General features: G+C 35.0%; 1 protein-coding gene across 2 annotated transcripts in view; it reads left to right on the top strand.

Moving 5' to 3' along the window:
- Positions 1-1,052: 1,052 nt before the first annotated feature.
- Positions 1,053-23,462, top strand: part of LOC133534563 (gamma-aminobutyric acid type B receptor subunit 2) — a 194,258-nt gene continuing 171,848 nt past the window's right edge. Inside the window, exons 1-2 of one of the 2 annotated variants that reach the window (XM_061873725.1) lie at positions 1,053-2,214; positions 22,954-22,986. The gene's annotated coding sequence lies outside the window, so the exon portion shown is untranslated. The remainder of the gene's footprint in view (positions 2,215-22,953; positions 22,987-23,462) is intronic. The other variant, XM_061873727.1, reaches the window with a different exon arrangement.

The following is a 23,462-nucleotide window of genomic DNA, read 5'->3' as shown; positions in this document are numbered from 1 at the left end:
TTCCTATTTTTTACACTTTTATCAAAAAATAACTATTACAGTACATATGGTGCTACTTTTCCGCACTAGTGCGTAAATTAGAACATTATGTAACTATATCGAAAATTTAAAGGGTCATATGTACTGTAAAACGTTGTACGATACATGTGCGAATAAGGTAATTTGCAACTCGTGTCGATTAAAAACACTCCCTTCGGTGCCGTGTTTTAATTTATCGCAGCTCGTTACGGATTTCCTGTTTTTCGCATTTGTATCGTAAATAACTATGACAAAATGGTATCACATCATTCATAAATTTCATTCGAAAATTGTTTCTGCTATAGGTCCATGACCATATTTAACGGATCCGTAATATCTGAAATATTCGGATCCTATGAGTCGTTGGATTTGACGGATATCCGGATAATTCGGACATCCGGACATCCGGATCTTAAACTCTATGCCCCTATAACCTCCACAGAAATTGAAAAATAATTTAGCCACCTGAAATGGATTTATCAGCCAAGACGGAGACGCTTAACGCCCGAAAATATGGAACAAATTCTGGTCGTTTACGTTAACAATAGTAAATAAAACATTCACGAAAAAAAAATTGGGATGAGTAAAATTATAAAATTGTCTTGCCTTGTCCTATAAACGAAGAAGAGTTTTTTACTCTTATATTAAGAGTAAACATATTTTTACAAGCAAACCCTTGAGTGATCACTATTATATAAAACTATCATCTATAGTTGAGTTTATCGATACAGGAACTCCCTACTTGTCAAACAATTTTGCCCCACGGATTCCTATATCATCAAGAAGTAAAATCATTTAAATAAATGAACATTTTTTGCGGATTAAATTTTCAGTAACCTCCATCCATTTGTGATATTCATTTCTTAGATGGGTTCACACTAAACGCAGAACTATAAATTTAATCAGCTATTGAAATTTTTGATTAAGTGTAATTGAAATTTAATTTTGTATTAAACAATTTGAACCTAAAACTTAATTTCATTTCAAATACATGGATAAACAAACATTTAAAATAGAGTGAACAATATTCCAACATTTTATTGTTAGTGTTCTTTGTCTAGTCGCCGTGTACGACCCCGATGCTTGGAAAAGAAGAACTCGTTGGTACGATACTTGCAGTTGTTTGAGCACACTTAATCCGAGGAACAATTTAAATATTTATGGAATACCAAAACATCGCCGTTTACATAATAAATAGTTGCTACATAACATGAGATGTAGTATCTGTATAAAATTATAGAAAAAAAAACATTGCTGAATAGTAGACACATTGAGACAAAAATATACTTGTAGGTACTGCTTTATTAATGATATATTAATGCAGACGACATTATAATATTGCAGTAAAACATTCTTCTTACATTTCTGTGTTAAAATCTTTTCATCATATTTCTATGTTAGTTAGCACAAGTAAATAATTTTCAGTTCTCATTTTAAGTATGCAATTGGTAACCGGGTGACACCGCACGCTGCGTATAACGTCACATTATGAGGAAAGAGCACCATACTCGTATCTGTAGAACGAGACGTTGCACGTAGCGTAAGGCGACAATCGCAGACTAACAGCCTAATTCAAACTTTAAGATACGTCAAACATTAGATCTAGATACGATATCGATCGGATATGCCAGCTACTTCAAACAAAAGCGTCACTTTTGACACTAACATATCCGATCCATGGCGTATCTAGACCTAATATTTGACGTATCTTAAAGTTCGAATCGAGCCGTATGATCTAAGGACTACGAATACAATATGCACGATTATATGTATCGATTAAATACACTATTATCCTCTAAATTCGTATCAATAGTATTAGTATCGCACGTATAATGAGTACCTACAAGTACAGGTTAACGGCAACTGTAGCGCTCGTAGCCAGTCGCAGCACAGCCTTCGTAGCGAGCGCTACGCTCCTACGATTCTCTCAGCTACGCGCGAAACTTACTTCACGTAAACTCATTAAAAATGGAGCTGGGAATATACTGAACATTTTCAATATATACTTACATAAATAGTTCTCCAATTGCGTTTTTTTCGTACGTAATATAACAAAAGCTCGATAGTTGTTAGATTGCCCGTGTGAATACATCACTTTAGGACTAAATTCAAGTGTATTATCGAGTGATAATTAGTGTACTGTGAAAACTAATGTAGCAAAAATGTGATATTTAAAAAGAATTTCGTCATAAACAGGTAAGTTATATAAAGTATATATACTCGTAACTATACAAAATAAGCAAATTAAGCGCCATTATGAGAAAATCGAAATACGTTTTAAATAAAAAGTACTTAATTGCTAATTCATAGAAGTTAATATGAATAATGTGTAAAAAAGTAAAGAATTATTCAATTGTATTTTTGAACAATGTGGTATAGACTATCAAATTTTCTGTTATTTATTATTTGTTATAAGCCCGTGTTGTTTAGTTAAAAAAGCAATATGTATATACGTACCCAAAACTGTGTGCCATTTATATTGAACGGGACCAATAAATTATTTTGAATTATCGTTTAAAGACTTAATTATAAACATATAAATATGGCAAACTTTTAGAATAATTAACAAGTACGTACCTACTTTACTTTGACAGAGCTTATTTACGTACTACGTTGTTAAGGAGATAATTGAATTTGAAAGAACTTCCTTTCTCCCGTTCGCGCTGCGCCTGTTATAATGCGAACCGAGTGGCATTACGCGGCAAGTGTCGCTCGCCTGTCAATTGCATTTATGACACATTTTACATTTCCACGTACGTGTATCCTAATACTTTGGAAGGGGGAAATTGTTATAACTCGTATCTCTTGTATATCTTTGATGAATCAGGCTTGTCGTCTGAATAATTAATTGCTTGCACTGTGTAGCAGCCTTTCTTCGTCAACCTGATCAGGCCGGTCGAAATTTACATTTGATGGCGGATTATCAATGAATGGTTTTTCAATATCAGCACACATCTCCGGTCCTGTATATTCTCGTAGGATTGACCATTGCTGTAGTTGCAAACAGCTGAGCATTTGAGTCCTGCTTTCCTGCAACCACAACTGCTTGTACAACCATTTTTGACGTTACAGTTAGTTCAAAATTTTGAAAAGCCGTATCTTAGAAACTATTTGGCTTACTAAGACTAAATTATAGTCAATTAATTGCAAATATCATCTTCTTAAAAGTGTGCATGGTGACTTTTGTCTTAGCTCAGGTGAAAAAAAAAAACCTAAAATTTAATGGATTTTCATGTACTTTACAATGATTCCAAGGGCTTTCGAGGTGGAAAACTTGGATTTTTTATTACCATTTCATCACTACCAACATACAGAAAAAAACAGAAGTACGTCATTTGATGTTAGGTAAAATGCACCAATTCCATGGGGTGGGCATGGTCATATGAAAACTATATAAAACTGCGCCCTTTAGAAGAAAGCTTAGTAGGTTTTCTACGTGACCTTGAGTTTGAAAGTATATGCAATTTCAAAATCGATGTCCAACTTTACATAATAATATCTATTGTATTTAATTTTGACAACAATCTTAGCGCATTTTGATATTACTCTCATTGCGAGATGCAATGCGAGTAAAATCAACTTGTAAAGTTCTAAAGCCGCTCCTGATCTCTATAATCATAAGTTCTTATACTTATCTTTGGTCCATTCAAACATAAAGATCAAGTGATATCAATTACGTAAAAGTATATTTTAGGATTTAGAATACAAACGTTTGTGGGAATTACATGTATCTTCAAAGAATGACTTATAATGTCGGCAATCGTACGAGTACGTCACTACGTTAACCACAGTTTGCTAAGTACCAAAACCACAGAATCCGAAGTTGTAGACAAAACAAAGCCTCAATGTATATGTGTATTTTAGCTCGACGCTAGCAGTAACGAATAAAAGTAAATTTGACCGGCCTCGAGCTTGTCAGAACAATTAATTTTCATCATACTTGCGCGTAAACGGTGTTATTGTATGCCAGCATCCTCCTTGTATCGGTTTCCTCATCACTGAGGGTCGTGGCCACTTCTAGGGAACAAGTTTTCTTTGACAATTTGCCGCCACCTCTTTCTGTCTGTCGCTGAATGCAGGGCACCGTGGAGCGTCACATCAAGGGCTGAGCGAATTTGGTCTGTCCACCTCATTGGGCTCCTGCGTCTCGGCTTATATTTATTTATTATGCCAGCATACTGAGATGGAATGAGCAATGTTATGGCCAAGGGAGTAATAGATTTTTTTAAATTTCATTTTAGCCATGGACGTATTGGGCATAATGGTTTTTTTATATCATCTACTCAATTTCTACGCAAGAAGGTAAGTATACATGAGTTTTACTTTTAAAATATATCTTTTTGTACTTTTGTGTATGTTTAAATATTTAATTTAATAGCAGTTTAAAATATTTTTACACAAATTTTATCGTGGCTGAATGCCGGATAGATCTGTACCTACGATGCCTAATCTGTCAACGATAACAAATATGGCGGAAGAATATAAATACAAATAATTTATTGAAAAAGTATTGTACAGTGGTAGCTCTTAAAGACTAAGGATAAGAAAAAGTTTACAAATGCCTGAACTAGGAGTTCCTATGTTTCAGGCAGAAAAAGACAATATTAAGGTGGTTCGATTTTCATACAAAAAACAATCGCTATTTTTTAATTAATTACACAATATTACTACATAAATAGTTGCGCATCTATCTACTTTCGAATATTCATTTGCGCTAAATTAATAGAAAAACTTTGTTTCATACAGAAATCATGCAATAATCAACGGTATATTTTTATAAATTTTACTCATGTGTGTGTGACAAATGTCGTGTACAAATACATTGCGACGTTGCCACTCCATGCCTCGGGCGGCCATCGGCGCGACGTTGCGATGTTTGACGCGTTTTTAGCTGACTCTGTCGACACTGACACTCAGTGTGACCAGGCGTACGATAATTGTCGTACATGTACGATAATTTGGGCCCCGGTATGACGTAATGTTCCAAAGAGCATTATCGTACACTAAAGTACTATAATTTCAGCCCTTGTATGATGCCACCTTAAAAGTCTAGTAACTTGAAGCAAAATATGACACTTTCTGTCAGATATAGGCTAAAATTAGTATCTTTTGGGTGTTCGGCTTCTTGGTGTAAGTTTAAAGTTTAAAATATCACAATTTCCTGTATACCGTTTGAGTCTATCCCAAAAATACACAAACATAAACAGATTTTTTGCGCAATTTAGACGAAAATTGTATTTTTTTTATTATTATTTCGAAATTTAAGCTTATTTTGCTAGACATTTTTAGGGGCTGCCTTTTTGATTGGCGTACGATATTTTTTTCAACGGTACAATAATATTGACACTCAAATACGATAATTCTCTTCCGCTCACCTGGCAACACTGCTGAAACTTGACAGGACCTGGGGCCTACCGCGAAAACCGAAATTCGCAAATTGCGGGGATCTTTCTCTTTTATTCTCACTAAGACGTAATTAGAGTGACAGAGAAAAATGCCCGAAATTGACGAATTTCGATTTTCCCGGTAGCCGCCCTGGTGCTTGAGGTACTTGATAGAAAACAACGCTGCCGCATGTTCTGAATTGTGATTTTATGTGTTTTTGGTTTGAAAATGATAGCAACGTCTAAATCAAGTTACAAAAATCATCGATATTCTGGTCCGCGAAAAACCAAGAAAAGTGTAACTGTAATTGGAGTCTACAAAAATGACCAATTCATAGAAAATATGACCTAGAAACTAGTTCACTTTTATAAAACTCAATTTTGCCCGAGATTGTACTTAGGCGAATACCTAAGGGAGCTAAGTGTATTGATCTTGAATAATTAGTTGGCTAATACATATATGACTCCAACATGATATGGACATTTACATCATAACTATTATACCTAGTTGGTTACTAAGTTCTGTTACTCGATTTCTTTCTTTCTTCCTAGCGTTGTCCCAGCATATTGCCACGGCTCAATGGAGCTTGGGGTCCGCTTTGACAACTAATCCCAAGATTTGGCGTAGGCACTAGTTTTTACGAAAGCCACTGCCATCTGAGCTTCCAACCCAGAGGGTAAAACTAAGCCTTGTTGGGATTAGTCCAGTTTCCTCACGATGTTTTCCTTCACCGAAAAGCGACTGGTAAATATCAAATGATATCTGTTCTGAAGTTCTGTTACTCGATTTGCAACCTCTTTATTTCCGTTAAAACAAATGCTACCGAAAAAATAAAAAATGACATAATGTGGTGGATTTGTGAGCTATAATTATATACCACACATAACGCTTATCTCGTCGTGTCTATAATGAATTGGGGCCTAAAAGAGAATCGTATTCCAATTTTTTGAAACGCTTGTATTACTTTCTATATTAACTAAAAGTTGCCTTAAAATTCAGCTTTTATACTAAAAACGGCTTTAAATATGTTAAATTAACAAAATATATTTTGACAGATGCTTTCGCGCCCAAAACGCTCTTTGAAAATTGTGTGACGTCACAGTTTATGGTTTGACACATAACTACATACACACGTAGAAGATACGAACTGTCAACTGATATTTATCATTTGTTGTTAATCGCCTAACTGTCAACAGTGTCAATCCGAGAGTTGTGACGTCATCAGAATCTTCAATGACGTTACGAGTTTGGTCACGTGACGTGTGCCAAAAGATATTTTAAATTCAATATTTACAAAAATATGGTCATTACAGGTCCCCTAAAAGTAGTTTAACATGTTCTTATAATCCAAAAGAATTTATTGGGATACAATTATGCCCTAAGATTTGTAGATGGAAACAACCCTATTGCGATGCACAAATGTGGGCACCCGCCAAACATGATTTTGGGTGTGTCATACTCAGGGCTAACACAGATTCATTTCTGTGAAAAAGGTGTGAAAACCGGAAACTGGAAACCGTTCTCGAACCAATAGTGAAGCCCTTAAGACACACCCTATTTCAAAACCAGCCATGGATCTTTGAACAGGACTCAGCTCCTGCACATAAGGCAAGAACAAGTCAAGCCTGGTTTCGAAGGAACAAAATTGACTTTATTGCCCACGAAGACTGGCCGTCCTCCAGCCCGGACCTCCCCTGGATTATGCCATATAGCAGGTTATTGAGGAGAAAGCCTGTGCTAAACCCCACACAAATCTTAACTCCCTCAAGCGGGCCATAGTTAAGACAGTGACGGAATTAGACATGACAATCGTGCGTGCCGCTATTGATGACTGGCCTCGTCGTTTGAGGGCCTGTGTCAAAGCCAGAGGAGGCGATTTTGAATGATATTGTCATATGTAATTCCTGATTTTGTGTACTTCATTTTAATATATACTTTATTAAACTTTCGTTGGTATATTTTATGTAGATAAAGATTATTGCAGTAACAGAATTTAATAACCAACTAGGTAGAAAACAATGCAATACATAAATAAACATATAAATTGGATATGATGTGATCCGTTGAATGAAATTGACAATAAATAAAATAAATAAATAATTTTCTATCTCTAGGCATTGTGTGAAACTTCTAGTTGTGTCAAAATATCGGGAAATCAATAATATAAACAAACATGGTAAATATCTCATTTCTTTTTATAATGGTTATAAATAGAAGGCCATGCAATTTTGTAACTCACTGTAATTTATTTAATTAAATGGTAAAAAAATGTTTTAATTCTACTGTAAAATAGTACCTACTTTTTTAAAGGCTGGGCAGTAAGTGATTGCTTTAATTTTAGAACAAAACAGCGTTTTTTTTTTTGAAAAAAATACCGGAAAATCTGACTTACAAATTTGGACTTTCTTAGGTTCATTCTACTTAGAATCTTCTCCACCCTAGCATTAAAAAAAGATATCCTAAAATATCCATAGCATTACGTCACATTTTAGTGTGAAAGAAATTTCAGTGTAAAACTAAAATTTCAATACAAATTTTCGGGTTTTTTTAGCACGAGGATTGATTATGCTAGTGATTCTGAGTTGGAAGAACCCAAAAATATCATGATGTGTGAGAATCAGATTTTTAATATTTTTATGGAAAACGCTCATATTTCTCATAAAATAATTTATTAATAATAGGTACTTGATAATACTGATAACAAAAATAAATTAATGAGTCTCGAACCCACATCCTCTTGCATGTATTTCCACGTACATACCGCAACGCTATTGAAGCCTACTCACGCTGTGCCAAATTGTCTACTACAAGGATCCCAGTAAGACTGTTTGAATGTGTGAGTGATACTTAGAAATAGAGTCAAGAAACATTCTGTCGACATTAAGGGGTAGTTTTTGTACAATGAAGTGTTCAATGTTTGTTGTAATAGTTCAATATTTATTTAAAGAGTGCGCTAAACATAATTTACAGTATAGAAATACCAAGACTACTCCACAAAAAAATTAAAACTCAAAATTTGCAATTGTGGCGCCATCTAGTGAGGTTTAAGCTTTGGGTAACCTAGTCGAACCACCTTAATTAATTTTAATTATGCACTTGATTATAAATTATAAATAGTACACAATAAAAGTCGTGTCACCTAAAAAAATGTCACCGTATCTAAGAATTATTTCGTTTAAAAAATTGTTTTCTCCTCACCAGTATGATGAATAGGGCTCGTACATGTCATGCCGTTGACGAAAAAATTACGTAATGCAATAAATTCATCATTTGTGAACCACTTCAGTTCACCTTGATAATCAGTACAGAATGTCTAACTGACTTTCATCTTATTGTCAATATGTGTAAATAATACACACAATAATCTATTGATGCGTAGAAAAATTTGCGCTTGATACGTAAAAACCATTATAAAATAAAACATAAGTACATGTTTTATTTTATAATGGTTTTTACGTATCAAGCGCAAATTTTTCTACGCATCAATAGATTATTTTTCTCAATTTGTAGTGTTATAAAACAACTCCCTGTATGTTAAACTACGTTATTTTTGCGTCAACGGCATGAAATGTACGGGCCCTGGTGATGAAAAACATTGTGTGTGCCACGGGCGGTACAGTCAGCATCAATATTAGCGGATGAAACAACGCGCCAAAAGTATCTGACATCCCGGATATCTTTTCCAAATGCAGATAAATTTCTAAAATTCTCATTCCAAAGTATATGTTTTACAGTCTTAGTAGTTCTATAATAAAGACATCACTTTTTGTTAAGCTATTACAGAATGGTAGATACTTATGAAACGTTATTTGATCCGCTACTTTTGATGCTGACTGTACAAGAATTATGAACTCGTGTTAATTAAGCCCTCGCCTTCGACTTGGGGCTTAATTAACACTTGTTCGTACATTTTTGTTTACTGGCCTTAATACACATTGTACTAAAGCAAATGAAATAATTGCTATATTTATCATTTTCTAGTAACACTAGGTGCATTTATTTATGCCATTATATTTCTGTTATCACAATAATTAAAAATATGATATCAGTTTTCTGTAATCAAACGCTAAGCTTTATAAAAGTATACGAAACAGATTAATAAAAACTTATAGTTATTCAATAGATTGCATTTGATATATTTCTTAACTTTGCTACTAATTGCACTACTATAACGTATCAAACGACTTGTCATTGAACATTTTAAAATCTATCGAATCCTTTAGACTGCAAGTGAAGAAGAAATAATACCCAGTAAAAACACCTCGCAAGAAACAGGCTAAAACATACTTAGCATTTCCATCGATCATAAATAAGGAATTCCTCGTATTTATACAGGAGGCAGAACAGCAAGCGTCACTAGATAAGTAGCAAATAGGTATTCAGTCCATATTCTAAAAGTAAAGCAAAAAAGTTGATTTTTACAGACTTTTGTTCACATCTTTCCCGGTGTCCGTAATTAAATCTTGCAAATTAAATTTGACCCGCTTCCCGGTTTTGATTAAGCTGAAAATAATTTTAGACATACCGGTAACTTTAGTAACAATGCCATGTTACCTCTACATTATCATTCAACTAATCTGGTGATGGAGACGAAACTTTGTACTTATCAATGTAAGTAATTGAGTATGGGCTGTTTATTTAATAAGTTGTATGAGGTGATCTCAAGAAAAGCACAAGTCGCAAAAAAATAAGGTTATCAGACCCGGGTATGTCCTTAAACTACGTCCTAAAGAGAGGTATGGGCACTGTGCACATCACAACGGATGTCTTGCAGAAAACCGAATAACACTAGACCTTACTCATAGTGTTGTGTTACTGCCGGTGAGTAAGGTTGCCATCTAAGCTCAACGAGGGTGCGGGGTGTTAGGGTCGACAACACGCAAGTAACACTTCTGGTGTTGCAGGCGTCCATAGGTAACCGTTTACCATCTGGCAGGCTGTATGCTTGTTTCCCACCGACGGATTATAAAAAAAAAGTATGTACATCTTCATTATTACCAGAATCATAAGCTCATTACTTATATGCACACAGGCCGCTAACTTTTGTCCACAGAAGTGACAACTTCAGTTTTAAAATCTGTGCATCACCCAATAAATTTGTTTACTCTACTACGTTATATAATGTGTTGCTGATTTACTTAAGTAGAGCCCTGTTATCAAGTCTTTAACTTGACTCTCAGGCCAATTCTAACGTGCACTGACATCAAACCGATATTAGAAAGATATTGGAATCATATCAGTCAGCTATCATTCGCGCGGGCGTCTCGCTCTCACTAATACGTATGCGACCAGTTTGAGCTAAATGAACGCAAACTGATATGATTCCAATATCATTCTAATATAATTTTGATGTCAGTGCACGTTCAAATTGGCCTAGGTATCAGACTTAAGGTAATCAATAATAAATCGGTTTACACTCTCCATGTCAGCGGTCTTCACCAAAACAAAAAAACTATATATTGTACAACTGAACATAAATAGAGGTATTATGTAACATAACATAGGCGTAACAAGTTTATATACTTATGGAACCCTATATAGTTGTCTATTTACCCGTTGACCGTATCCTATCAATCTTTATTAACCACATAAAGTTCTTTTTTAAGCATGTAATATGCCATTGACCCCTTTTTACTCCGACTAATAAAGTGAATAGGGAAATTTGGGCCAATAAACACCAGGGAGGGATTACTCGATCACGGCTCAGCGCACCCCACGAGGGTAGTAAGGCGTGAAGACAAATTTACATTATCTTTGGCATTATATTCGCGACGCAACTTAATTGGAAATTATAAATGTGGTCTGGTGATTAATTTTCATTATCCGATAACGGATGACTAAGGCCTACTATTCCTGGTTCGTGGAAATAACCCATGCCGCATCTATTGTAGACAGGTAATGACAAACATAAGACATAATGACCAGAATTAAATTGCGATATATTTAATGTTATGATATGTTTCTAATGTTATAGCAAGCACATGGTCCGATGTGTCCATTGCACTAGCTATAAGATTAAGTACACGATTTAGGTGAAAGTTTTCTAAAAAATATTTTCAAAGAGCACCCGGTTCCTACTTTTTGGGCACGATACGCCGGGTAGTGTAATGTCCGCTTAAAAGGGAATCTTTCAAGCATGTAACCGCAAAGTGGTTGCCATCGTCACGTGGCATTTGTTAACGTTAGGCTATTTCCCGTAAGCCCTAACGTGGCTTGTCGGCGTGACAGAGTGATTAATGATGCCTCTAACCAAGCAACATTTCCGCTATAAATATTGTATGTTTTTTGGTTTTTGGGGTAAATAGAAAATTATGTTTAAAGTGTGTTCTCACTGTTTTATTTTGATCTGGAGGGCGATCTGAGCCTTAAAGTCTTGTTTTAAATTTCGAATTGCCCTTTAGAACCCAAAAAAAAACTTAATTTCAAAACCATAAATATTATGATGTTAAGCCCACTGCGGTTCGTAGTCGCGTACGTGGAAAATGCACTGATTTTCATATCAAGTGACAATCATGATTACATAATTATAATCAAGCGCAGGCCGCGATAAAAAATGTCTCATTGTTACCTATTCATGCATCATCCGCTCGACCTATCATTCTGATAAAAAAACAAATGAGCTAGAATAAAAAATACGAAGCCACTCGTATATTCGCATATAACCCGGCTGATCCGTGACAAGCGTTCAAATGAGGCACTCGTGTTATTTGCCTGAAGTCTAATTTCTAAAGCCAAGGCGAGTTGGTTATATTTTTTTAGGTTTTGGTTTCATTGCCCCTGTTTTATCATAATGCCATAGTATTTATATGTCCTAAATTTCAAAACAACTTAGTCCCAAAATGCCTAAATATCAAATTGTTTCCTTCTTAAAATGGCCGAATGTCATAATGATTTATTCATATCGTTCAAGTCGTGAAATACATAAATGTAAAAAAGCATCTTTCATCAAAAGCCGAATTTCTGGTGGACTTCTTCACTACACTTTGTAAAACAAACTCCCGCCGCGTCTGTCTGTGTGTATGTCTGTTTGCGATAAACTCAAAAACTACCGAACGGATTTTCATAATTATTCTTGAGGAAGGTTTAGGTATATAATTAGTTAAGGTTTTATGTAACCCGTGCAAAGCAGGATCGGGTCGCTAGATTTTAATATATTAATATTCATCATCGCATTTAAATTATAAATATTAAATTATTAACTATCAGGCGTATTCGAATTGTAATTATAAGATCGGATCGGATCTGTCAGTGTCAAAAATGATGTTTTTGGTGGGAGAAATGTCACTTTTGATACTGACAAATCCGATCCACATCTAATCCAGATTGAATTGATATCCTATTATTGAATATTATATATGCCTGTAACTCTATTCATATGTCGTATTAACAATATTTTTTTAACAATCTGCTGAACCTAAAGACGGTAGTATTCGATTAATAGATGTTATGACACCACGTCGATTTGAAGTGTAGGCATTTTGGGAATGTGATGTTTTGAGAAAAAAGTTAGGCATTTTGAGATTCAAGCATTTTGACCCTATGCCGTTTTGTGAGTTAAACGATATGGTGCAATGAAACAAAAGTTTTCTTTTAATTCACATGGAAATTGTAGGTCTAATTCACAAGTCATAAAAATGTCCGTCAATATTTAGCTTTTATATAAAAAAAAACTTTTAGTTTAATCATAATAACATTTAATACGAAAAAGCCTGGTGGTTGCGTATATAAAATAGGGTAACGCTTAAATGATGGCTTGTGTCACATTACAAACTCATCAACGCCGCTATTGACGTGCTTTCGACGCGAATTAGAAATAAGACTTAGATAAAAGCTTTCCCGTTTAAGACAAGGTTATTGCTTCGCCGGTAACCGTATTACCTCGCTAATTATTTCGTTTATATTCTCCTCGCCCCAAGGGCAACGAGCTAAATCTTGTTAGGTTTAGTGTTTGTACGATTCTGCACACTGAGGAAATGCCTATACAGATGTTTTCTTATTTTATCCATAGCTGCATAGGCGCAGATTTCTAAGCCTAGTTATTATTTTTAATATTGATACTCATCTTGGCTGAAAATTTTCCCTACCTACAAACGAGCTGAATCTTGTTACGTTTAGTGTTTGTACTATTCTGTATACTAAGGAATATGGAAGATTGTGTGTATTTAATAGCATCTATCTTCTTTACATGATATTTGCCATCAAAAATTAGCAATAATTATTTAGCAATGTCTACTACACAGATGTTTCGTTATTTTAGCCATAACTAGCTGCTTAGATGCAGATTTCTGAGCCAAGTTATTAATTCATCTTGCCTGGGAATTTTCCCTGCCTACAAATAAACAGTTACAATAATATTGTAATTGTTTTCTTTGATTTTTTTCCTAAATCTGTGGCTTAGCCTTGATATAGTATTTATAACGTACTGAACAAAAAGTAAGCTAACGTTTTGTGAGAACATCGCTTTATGTTATAAATCTCATTCGTTTAATAAATTAAGTAATGTTTCCTTTTTTTGGTTATTCTCCCTTTTACTTATTTGGCAGGTTATCCATACAAACGTAGTACTCTCTGGACATTTACATTTCGGAAAACATTTTTACATAATCTGATGTAGGTATATTAACGTTTGACTTTTTTCGATATTTGTATTATTATAAAATTTTGGAGCGAAAAACAGATTTCATAAAAAAAATTCTAACTCCTATAATAGTAATAAAAAAATCGAAAAAATCAAACGCTGTGGTTTATATACAACAAATTATGTCTAAATATTTTCAATAATATTTATATCCAGAGGAAAATGAGGACTACGTTTGCATGAAAAGGCGATTTCGTGCGGTCCTCCACTTTCGTCTTAATTTTTTATGTGGTTACTTCAATTACTTATGTAACCAACCTGGTACGACCTCACTATACCTAACTATAGGGGGAAGCGGGGCAGATAGAACCAAGGGGCAGTTTTGAACATCCACACTAATTCCTTAACTATAAACGTATGTTCGCCTGCTGCAACACTAAAACGTGGCTTTGCATATGTGAGTGAGGTAACAGCTTCAGCACATCTCTCCTGGGGCATAAATTTAACAAAAAAAAGTTATATTATGTATACTTCAGTAAAATTTTCATCAATTAAGTATAAAAATATTATAGTTTGAGTTACTTTTGTGGCCTAAAATTAATTTCAAGAAAGGTGTACCTCACTGCCCCGCTTCCCCCTACGGCAATTTTATTTTATTGAAAAAACAGTAAAATAAAATACAATGAATATTCAAATAGCTCCCACACCGCGCTCGAGATGGGGTAAACGTATTACTTTTTTCTTTCTGGGGCTTCTATTATTGTAATACCGTTGCGGCGCAGAGCTTCCATGCATTCTGAAAAAATGGGACAAATACCGATTAACTAATAAACGACTGGCATTTACTAGTTTTTTTTATTCACTACGATTTAAAAGCAATATACAAAGATACATCCAAATGCGAAAGTGCATTTATTACTGACTCTATGTCATAACTCATAAGACGTGCATTAATACGTGGTCGAGAATAATTTTGCTATTTAGCTAATGTAGATTCTCTTGATAATTTAACTAACTCGTGTTTTTCTGAATCAAGTACCTACATAATTTAAGACTATGAAGTTTATTTTAGTGTATTTCACAACAATCCTAAAAATATTACTGTTTGAATAAAAAATAATAAGTACCGATACAACTTACCAAGCGTCGGAAATTGATCTAAAAATGTATCTCAAGTTTCTGATGATTTCGGAATGTGTCATAGGGATGCAGTCACAACGGATGGTCGCCCTACGTATTGGGTCGTCACTGGGGCCGCTTTATTCACATATTCCGAGATGAAGAACAAACACTTAGGCTGAGCAGCTTGTATCGGGAAATTAGGGTTTTACTAGAGATGTACCGAATGTGCGGTAATTATGCCATTCTCACTCATTTTTATTCTTAGAATATTGGTTTCAATATGATATATGATGTCTTAAATTTAGTGATTGTAGTTAGTAGGTACAATATCGCCTATGAAACCACTTTGAAACACGTGAACGTACCCATGTTTTGAAATGTAATATAAGTTACATTTTTCCTTCTTTTGGCCTCAATGTGCGTGGTTAAAATCTTTCGGGTTCCTCGTGTTATACCGTGTATAAATGAAATTTATCTTTAATGCTTCTGCATACGCTTCTGCAAAAAAAAATTGTGTATTTTTTCAATTTTTTTAATGTATTTGTATTTAAAAAGTTAATGTTATGGTAAAACTGGCACTAAAATGAATTTTTACGATTTTTTTGTACTTAAAACCTAGTTTCTGCAAAGGCTACTTGTCACTTTTTGAAATCTATCAATAAGGATATTTAGACTACGCCCCATAATGGCATCATCGCCAACAAAAAGGCATTTTAAAAAGTTACAATAAGAAGATGTCTCTTAATGTGAACAGGAATACACAGTTAAAATCTTTCGGTTTTCTCATGTTACACCGTGTAGAGGTTGTACCATAAATACAGGTTCGAATAAAGATGTGTCCACAATTTGACGCAAAAACCTTATAACATTAATACTTTACATACCTGTTCTATACCTACCTAAATATCGGGAACACTGTGATCTTTATTATTGCTAAGATATGACAAATCTTAGGTACTTATTTGTACCCAAAACATCTTAAAACAAACAGACGATACCTAAAATTAACTATATTGGTTTTCTGAATTAGATGGCAAATGCCAACGACCCGAAATATTGAAATTTGTTCGCAACCCAGCGAAACTACACTCCGTGGGTTTGTCCACTCGATAGTACTTGAGTTTATAGTGCTTCCACAATGGTACGCTTACATTGCACGGCGTTCTATTTTTACCCCCGAATTTAAGAAAAATCTTTATGGTTGGAGATCGTTTTTATGGACTTTCATAATACATTTGAAGGAGAACAATAATATAGGTAATATGTTGGATTACATAATAATCGTAAGGATTGACGGGGACAAAAACGAGCACTAGTCCTCATTAAAAAAGCGGCCAAGTGCGAGTCGGACTCGCCCATGAAGGGTTCCGTACCATTTCTGACGTATTAAAAAAAATCCACTTACTAGATCTCGTTCAAAACCAATTTTCGGTGGAAGTTTGCATGGTAATATACATCATGTATGTATTTTTTTAGTTTTATCATTCTCTTATTTTAGAAGTTACAGGGGGGGGGCACACATTTTACCACTTTGGAAATGTCTCTCGCGCAAACTATTCAGTTTAGAAAAAAATGATATTAGAAACCTCAATATCATTTTTGACGACCTATCCATAGATACCCCACACGTTTGGATTTGATGAAAACAAATTTTTTTGAGTTTCAGTTCTAAGTATAGGGAACCCCCAAAATTAATTGTTTTTTTTTTCTATTTTTGTGTGAAAAAATTGAACAGATTAGTCAGAACAGAACAGACATGACGAATCCATAAGGGTTCCGTTTTTTTCCATTTTGTCATCACTTGCACTTGCTACTGGTACGAGCGGGAGGCGCTCTGCGAGTAAAGTTATTAAGTATTTAGACAGTGCAAGAAGTCACATAGGTACGATTTTAGATACAGTACCGGCCAATCAACTTTGTGTGTTTTTGTATTCACTTGTATATAGAGTAAACATTAGTTAGTTTGTAGATTACATATATTATACAAATACATATATAGTGAAACTGCAATAAAATACTGGGAATTATAATAAGAGACTCAGCATATTACCTACTAAAAAAAGCTCTTATAAAAAAAAATAACGGGTTGCACTCCGGAAGTGCCGGCAGAAGTGAAAACTTGAATATTAACGTTGTGCATTTTTGATATTTTGAAATGGTTAGGGAATAATATTGCACGAATTGTTTTAATTATCAGTATAAAAGTTCTATCATTGATGTGGTAAAATACAATATTCAGTTATTGCGCTATCGTACACAAACATGACAATTTATATTACATTAAAAATTTAACACTTCAGAACTATTAAACTTATATAACACTAAAGTTTTTCTCTCAGAAAAATCAACTTCCATCCATAATTTCAACGACTCTTACACCATCATCATTACTAGAACCATCATGGAGTTTTTCGATCAGGTCAGGTGTCCGTCTTACGAGTTTTCAATCTGACGAATCTTCTGATCACGTGACCTGTCGCGAGTTTAACATATTTTCCCCATCACAAAAAGTGCACAATGAAGTTGACCATACATAAAATAAAATTATCTATGAAAAACCATTACATGAGACCAAGTTTTCTCATCAATCGTCAAAGGAATGCTTCTATTCTAAACTACCTAAAGTAGTCAGGTGGAAGTCAGGAAGTCACTCATAAACATAAAAAAGTTATACCGTAAAAACAAAACAATCTTGGAGGTGATATATTATTGGCCAGTACTGTAAATTGCCATCTACAGAAGTGCAACGAATTCAATCGATCTATTAAATGCCGCCGCGTATTACAATGAGAATACGGTTCCTGGCATGCTTGTTCTCGGTCCCTTGCAGGAACAGATGTGTAAATTGCGGAAAGTTTAAAAAAACCTCAGAAATATCAGCAAAATTTTTAATAGGAACTTATGAAAAGTTTCATTTTAGAAACGGAAAACTTCGATTCCCGCACAAAAATATGTCTGTAATTTTTCAATGTGGAAATTGTCCAATTTTTCAATGTAGAATTTTGGAAATTTGAATAACATAATAATACTAAACGAAACACAGATTTTTAAATTCAAATGCTGCTTCTGGAATGCGTCCGCAGTGTGTCGTTGAGAGTTGTTCAAATAGCACGTAACGGACATGAAAGGCTTTCCCACTCACAGATTTAGATTCAATAGCTCCTCAATGTTCCTAGCGTGTCTGACGAAAGTCACGTACGGTGAATATTATTTTAGAGCATACGGATCCAATTTGACTCAAGATACCTACCAAGATGGCTACCATAACTATGTTTTACTCTTATATCAAAGATATTACGCTTTTAGGGTTCCGTAGTCACCTAGGAACTCTTATAGTTTCGCCATGTCACTCTGTCCGTCTGAGACTTTGCTTCGTGATTGTTACGATGGAAGTATACTACGTGATCATCCATACAAAAAGAGAAAACGTTTTTCCACTTCTAAATATTTTCCTTTATCCATGTTTTTTTATGTTATTGACACAATGATAAACTAGGTTTACAGGTTTTCCTTTTTTTTTTCAAAATTTTGCAATACAAAAAAAATCAACTAATGAGATTTTATTAATAAAACGATTACGCTTACGCGAGGCATGGTGCCCAGACCGCGTAGCCAACTTGCAAATCGCTCACGCTCCGTAGCGATCGACGAAACGCAACTGTTACTGTCGCACTAATATGGCAGAGTGATAGAGACGCACAAAGCGTTTGGTGCTCGTAGCGATTGTCACCTTGACTAGACCGGTAGAACTCTACGCGTCTTTACCCGTAACGTTTTTACGATACGCTCCGTGTACTGAGGGCCTTAGAAAACTCACGGTATTTTCAAAAATGAAATTTTTTGCTGGCCCGAGTTTTTAAACTAGAGTCAGACCAAGCTAACTCGGCAGCGATTTTGATAGCACAGATTGTGCAAGTGTTATTTTAAAAACCAAACTTCTATGAATTTATGACATTTAAAATAAGAATTGCACAGTCTGTGCTATCAAAATCGCTGCCGAGTTAGCTTGGTCTGACTCTATTAGATATTTTTCCACTGTATGTAAGTCCTCACTCAAAAAGAATACTTATGCAATTCAATAGTAGTTCATTATAATCTGTGTAGAAAGTAGGTAATTATACCCTCCTCCAATTGAGGGGGCATTTAAATCTTCTCGGGATCAGAGGTGTAGAGTTAGAGCTAGAGTAGCTTTATTTGACGTTCATGAGCGCATTGTAATATGCCTACTTGAATAATAAACTACCTATCTTTATCTTTATTCCAGTAACAACAGAAATGAGTACAGAACCTTTTAACTGTGAATGTTTACGTACTCGTACTTGTAAATTAAATGTCGCTATAAGCTAGAAAAATACGAGATTCGAATTTTGATGCCTAAAGGATTTGCCACACTGGATGCGTTCTGCGGGCTGCGCTGCGGTCAGATCAAATTGAACGCAGACCGCATTATGTATGAACAACATTTTCGGTCTCTATATATTTTGTATAGATATGCGATCTGACCGTGCGAGCACGTGGAAGGAACGGAAGGACGCGTACCGGTAGGTAGACGGGCGACGGGCGGCGGGCGGCGGGCAGGCGGGCAAGCGGGCGGCGAGCGGCGGTCACTGTCAGTTTGACATTCCCATATAACTTACATCTTCTAACTGAAGATAGCATGCATTGACACAACATAGTAATTTCCCAAAAAAAAAGTCTACCGAACCGTTTGTTATAATGAGTAGGGCTTATTCCACCTAATTTGCATAATGCCTACTTCACTAATTTCACAAAATTTCAAAATGCCATAGGCTCATAATATTGATATATATAACAAGATAAGCTGACGAGAACAAATTATGTTCGCCATTTTTGACGTTTGTCACTGAGCTAAAGAATAAGCGTAGCTAGCCAGGCAGAAGCGAAACTGTTATGACAACTGCTCATATTCTGCCTACACACACGATTGTTTTTTTTAATGACACAACAACAAAAGAACTGGTCACTACTGATTCACGCAGTCAAATAACGCTGTTTGCCCTGCCCGCATTCGCCTGGTTCGCTGACCGGTTTCCCTGCCCAGACCGCTGACCGACTGTCCTGATGTTGTTCATACATAATGCGGGCTGCGTTCAATTTGACCTGACCGCAGCCCACAGAACGCATCCAGTGTGGCAAATCCTTAACTTATAACGAATGTAAAAAGGTATTTTTGTGGCTAAAACTTTATTAATTAACTAAATTAGCATCTAATTATGCAAATGTGGCAGTTAAATTAAAATTTGTAGGTCTCTGACAAAATTAAAACATCTACTCAGCGATTGATAATGAACATGTTATTTTCGTTCGCTGCATCTACGTCATATACTTTAAATAATTAGGTACTTAAGTATAGTACTTTTTTGTATATCTCATAACTTGTTTTAAGAGGGAAGTATACATACCACTTGATCGTCCATACAAAAAGAGAAAACGTCTTTCCACTTCTAAATATTTTCCACTTTCCATGATTTTTAGGGTTCCGTACCAAAAAAACTACAAAAGGAACCCTTATGGTGCGATTCTGTCCGTCCGTCCGTCTGTCACATTGCTAAATATCTCGAGAACCACTTAAGCTATCGATTTGAAATTTGGAATAGTTATGAACAACGATAACCCAGACACTATGAATTTTTTTTTTAGTTAACTTTGGAAAATTGTTGTATATATTTTGTGCAACAAAGTTTAAATAAATAAATCAAAGTTTGTATGGAACCCTCCGTGCGCGAGTAAAACGAACTTGACCGGTTTTTTTTTGGTGTTATTGACGCAGTGAGAAACTAGTTTTATAGGTTTTCCTTTTTTTATTAATTTGCGATATAATTTTTTTTAAAGCGAATCCTATAAGCCTAAAATAGATTTTGCTATAGCAATCGACATCAAAATCATAGTGAATTGTTAAGATTTTGGGCCGGTTGCACCAACCACAGTTAACAGACTAATCAATGTCACGCAGCGCAGCAGGGATCTATGAAACATCCCATACAATAAAATTTTGTTAACGCTTTTACGGTGACTGACGGTTTGGTACAGTATGAGTACAACCGACCCTTAGTGGAAAACGTTTTCCCCGAAATGGGATTTCATACAAAAAGTACCGTTATTTCGCTAGGATAGCAAAGCTATTCTTTTCTCTTAAGGCTTAAATTGTATCAAGATGAACAATAACTAGGTAAGTCTGAAAATAGTATATATAATTATAAAATTTGACGTCATTTGTTCCAAAAATGAAGAACTTAAATATAAATCTTAAGAAACGATTATTCAAAAAATTTAATTTATCTAAATATACATAAGTAGGTAAGTTTTATGATAAATACTTATAATTGTCATTTTTTCTGAATTATTTTTCTCACTGCGCCCACATTCGAGAATTTCTGTTTTGCCCTATGGTTGACTGGTAGAGAATGCCTTAAGGCATTAAGTCCACCATTTGTAATTATTTTTATTGTGCAATAAAGTTTAAATAAAATAAATAAATAAGATAAATGCTATTTATAGTTCGAATGGGCATAAATAAATAAAAAACCAAAATGGTTTAGAACAAACAAAAGTTATTTGTTTTACGAGGGGGCAAAGATGTTGTTTAATCGCTTGTGCTTATATTGATACCCGAGCAGCCGAGCAAGCGAAAGATTCACAAGCGAGTGGTTCGAGAAGTGGAACCTTGAGCGTTGCGAGGGTTAAACAAACTTTGCCTCCAAATGAAATACAAAAAAAATCTCCACACCAACGCGAGGAATGTACCAACTATGCCAAAAAAATCAAACCAAATCAAATCCAAATGAACGTAATAAAAATATATCGGTAAAAATCATCACTTAAATGTCAATTCTACCAGCTCACATAAGGAAACAACTCAAAATTTGCTTTGTGGATAAAATGCAACTTTCTCATTCGTTTTTGAACAATCAATTGGTGTGGTGAAAATTAATTTATGTATTTATTTACCATCATAAATCATAACATAAACATCACCATTATCACCAATGAAATTCTGAGAGAAGCATACTAGACAGGGACGCGCGGTTTGCATTAATCGTTATTGCTAGTATGGCTAAAATGCCCGTCAATTACGGCACGTTGTCGGGATTATATAGCTCTGAGCCCACTTATTGGAAGTCGATTATACCGCGCTCATGACGCTCATGCATATTGCATGGCTGAAACTAGATCCGTGGTGAACTTTGATACACGTACTTATAAATAGTTCTGTGCAAATAGGTTCTTGGTAGATTTGCAAAGAGATCAGATTAGCTATACATAAAATGTACCTACGCAAAAATAAAAAATAAATATAAAAGATGCTTTAAAATAAGATTTCTAAATTCAAGATTTAAGATGCCCTTTAACAATGTACCAACATCATAATCGTGAAGATAAATAAATCCTGCAATTTATAAGTTTTTATAATGAAATACCTACCGAAAAAACGTAAAACCCACCTTCGTACTACCTAATCATCTCCATGACCCAAAATGTACAATTATTACCTTTCAGTATTCACCATAGTTAGTAAATGCACGACAGCTAGCAATAATTTCATTGCTTGGCGAGCTAGGGTCAGCAACATCAATGCAACTGTGATGTCAAGCTCTGTAACAACTAGGGATTCATAGTTAGAGAGAACAAATACCTACATACACTGGTAAACGCTTGGCTTACCTGCGCGATGTAAGCCGTTTCAGTATAGCACGCCTAAAGCCGATTAGATCCGTATACTGCTAATTGATAACAAGATACGAGTATAACGTTATGTGATATAGATTGCAGAGTTATGCTATATACAGAGCAGTAACAATTCAACCTGAATTTGGATAATTATGTTTCAGTTGGCGGTCGCGAAAGGCAAATGGATTTCGGACGTGAGTACATTTAATACTTTATTATTTAGCAGAGAGGGGAAGGTATAGAGGGGTAGGTAGATTCTTGTAAGCGTTTGTCGTCTCCCTGACCTGACCAAGAGTCCTAAAAAGGACTCGAAATGTGTACCTACCTATTTTACTTGGGATATAATAATATAATCCATTCAAGTCATCGTTTGTATTGTATTATATCTAAGTATCGAAAATATAATTTAAATATACTAAGGTACGTATGTACAGGTGCAATTTCCATTAGAATTCGATGTGCTTCCAAAGCTGCTGTCAAAGCGTCGATATCCAGAACGTGACAAAAGAAGAATAATCCCTAGCGAAATCGAATTAAACTTGGAATTTTTCGTTTTGCGTTATGCTTGGAATTGCCACAGCTTGAAGGGAAAAGTGAGTCACATAATTGAAGCACAGTTTTGGCTCAGATAATTAATAATAATAATCCCTCGGGCAGGCTTGTGGCGAGC

This window comes from Cydia pomonella, chromosome 2, assembly GCF_033807575.1.
Source record: "Cydia pomonella isolate Wapato2018A chromosome 2, ilCydPomo1, whole genome shotgun sequence".
In the NCBI taxonomy this organism is placed as follows: Eukaryota; Metazoa; Arthropoda; class Insecta; order Lepidoptera; family Tortricidae; genus Cydia; species Cydia pomonella.
Note: the sequence above shows the minus strand (reverse complement) of the source record. Positions and strands in the feature narration are given on the sequence as shown.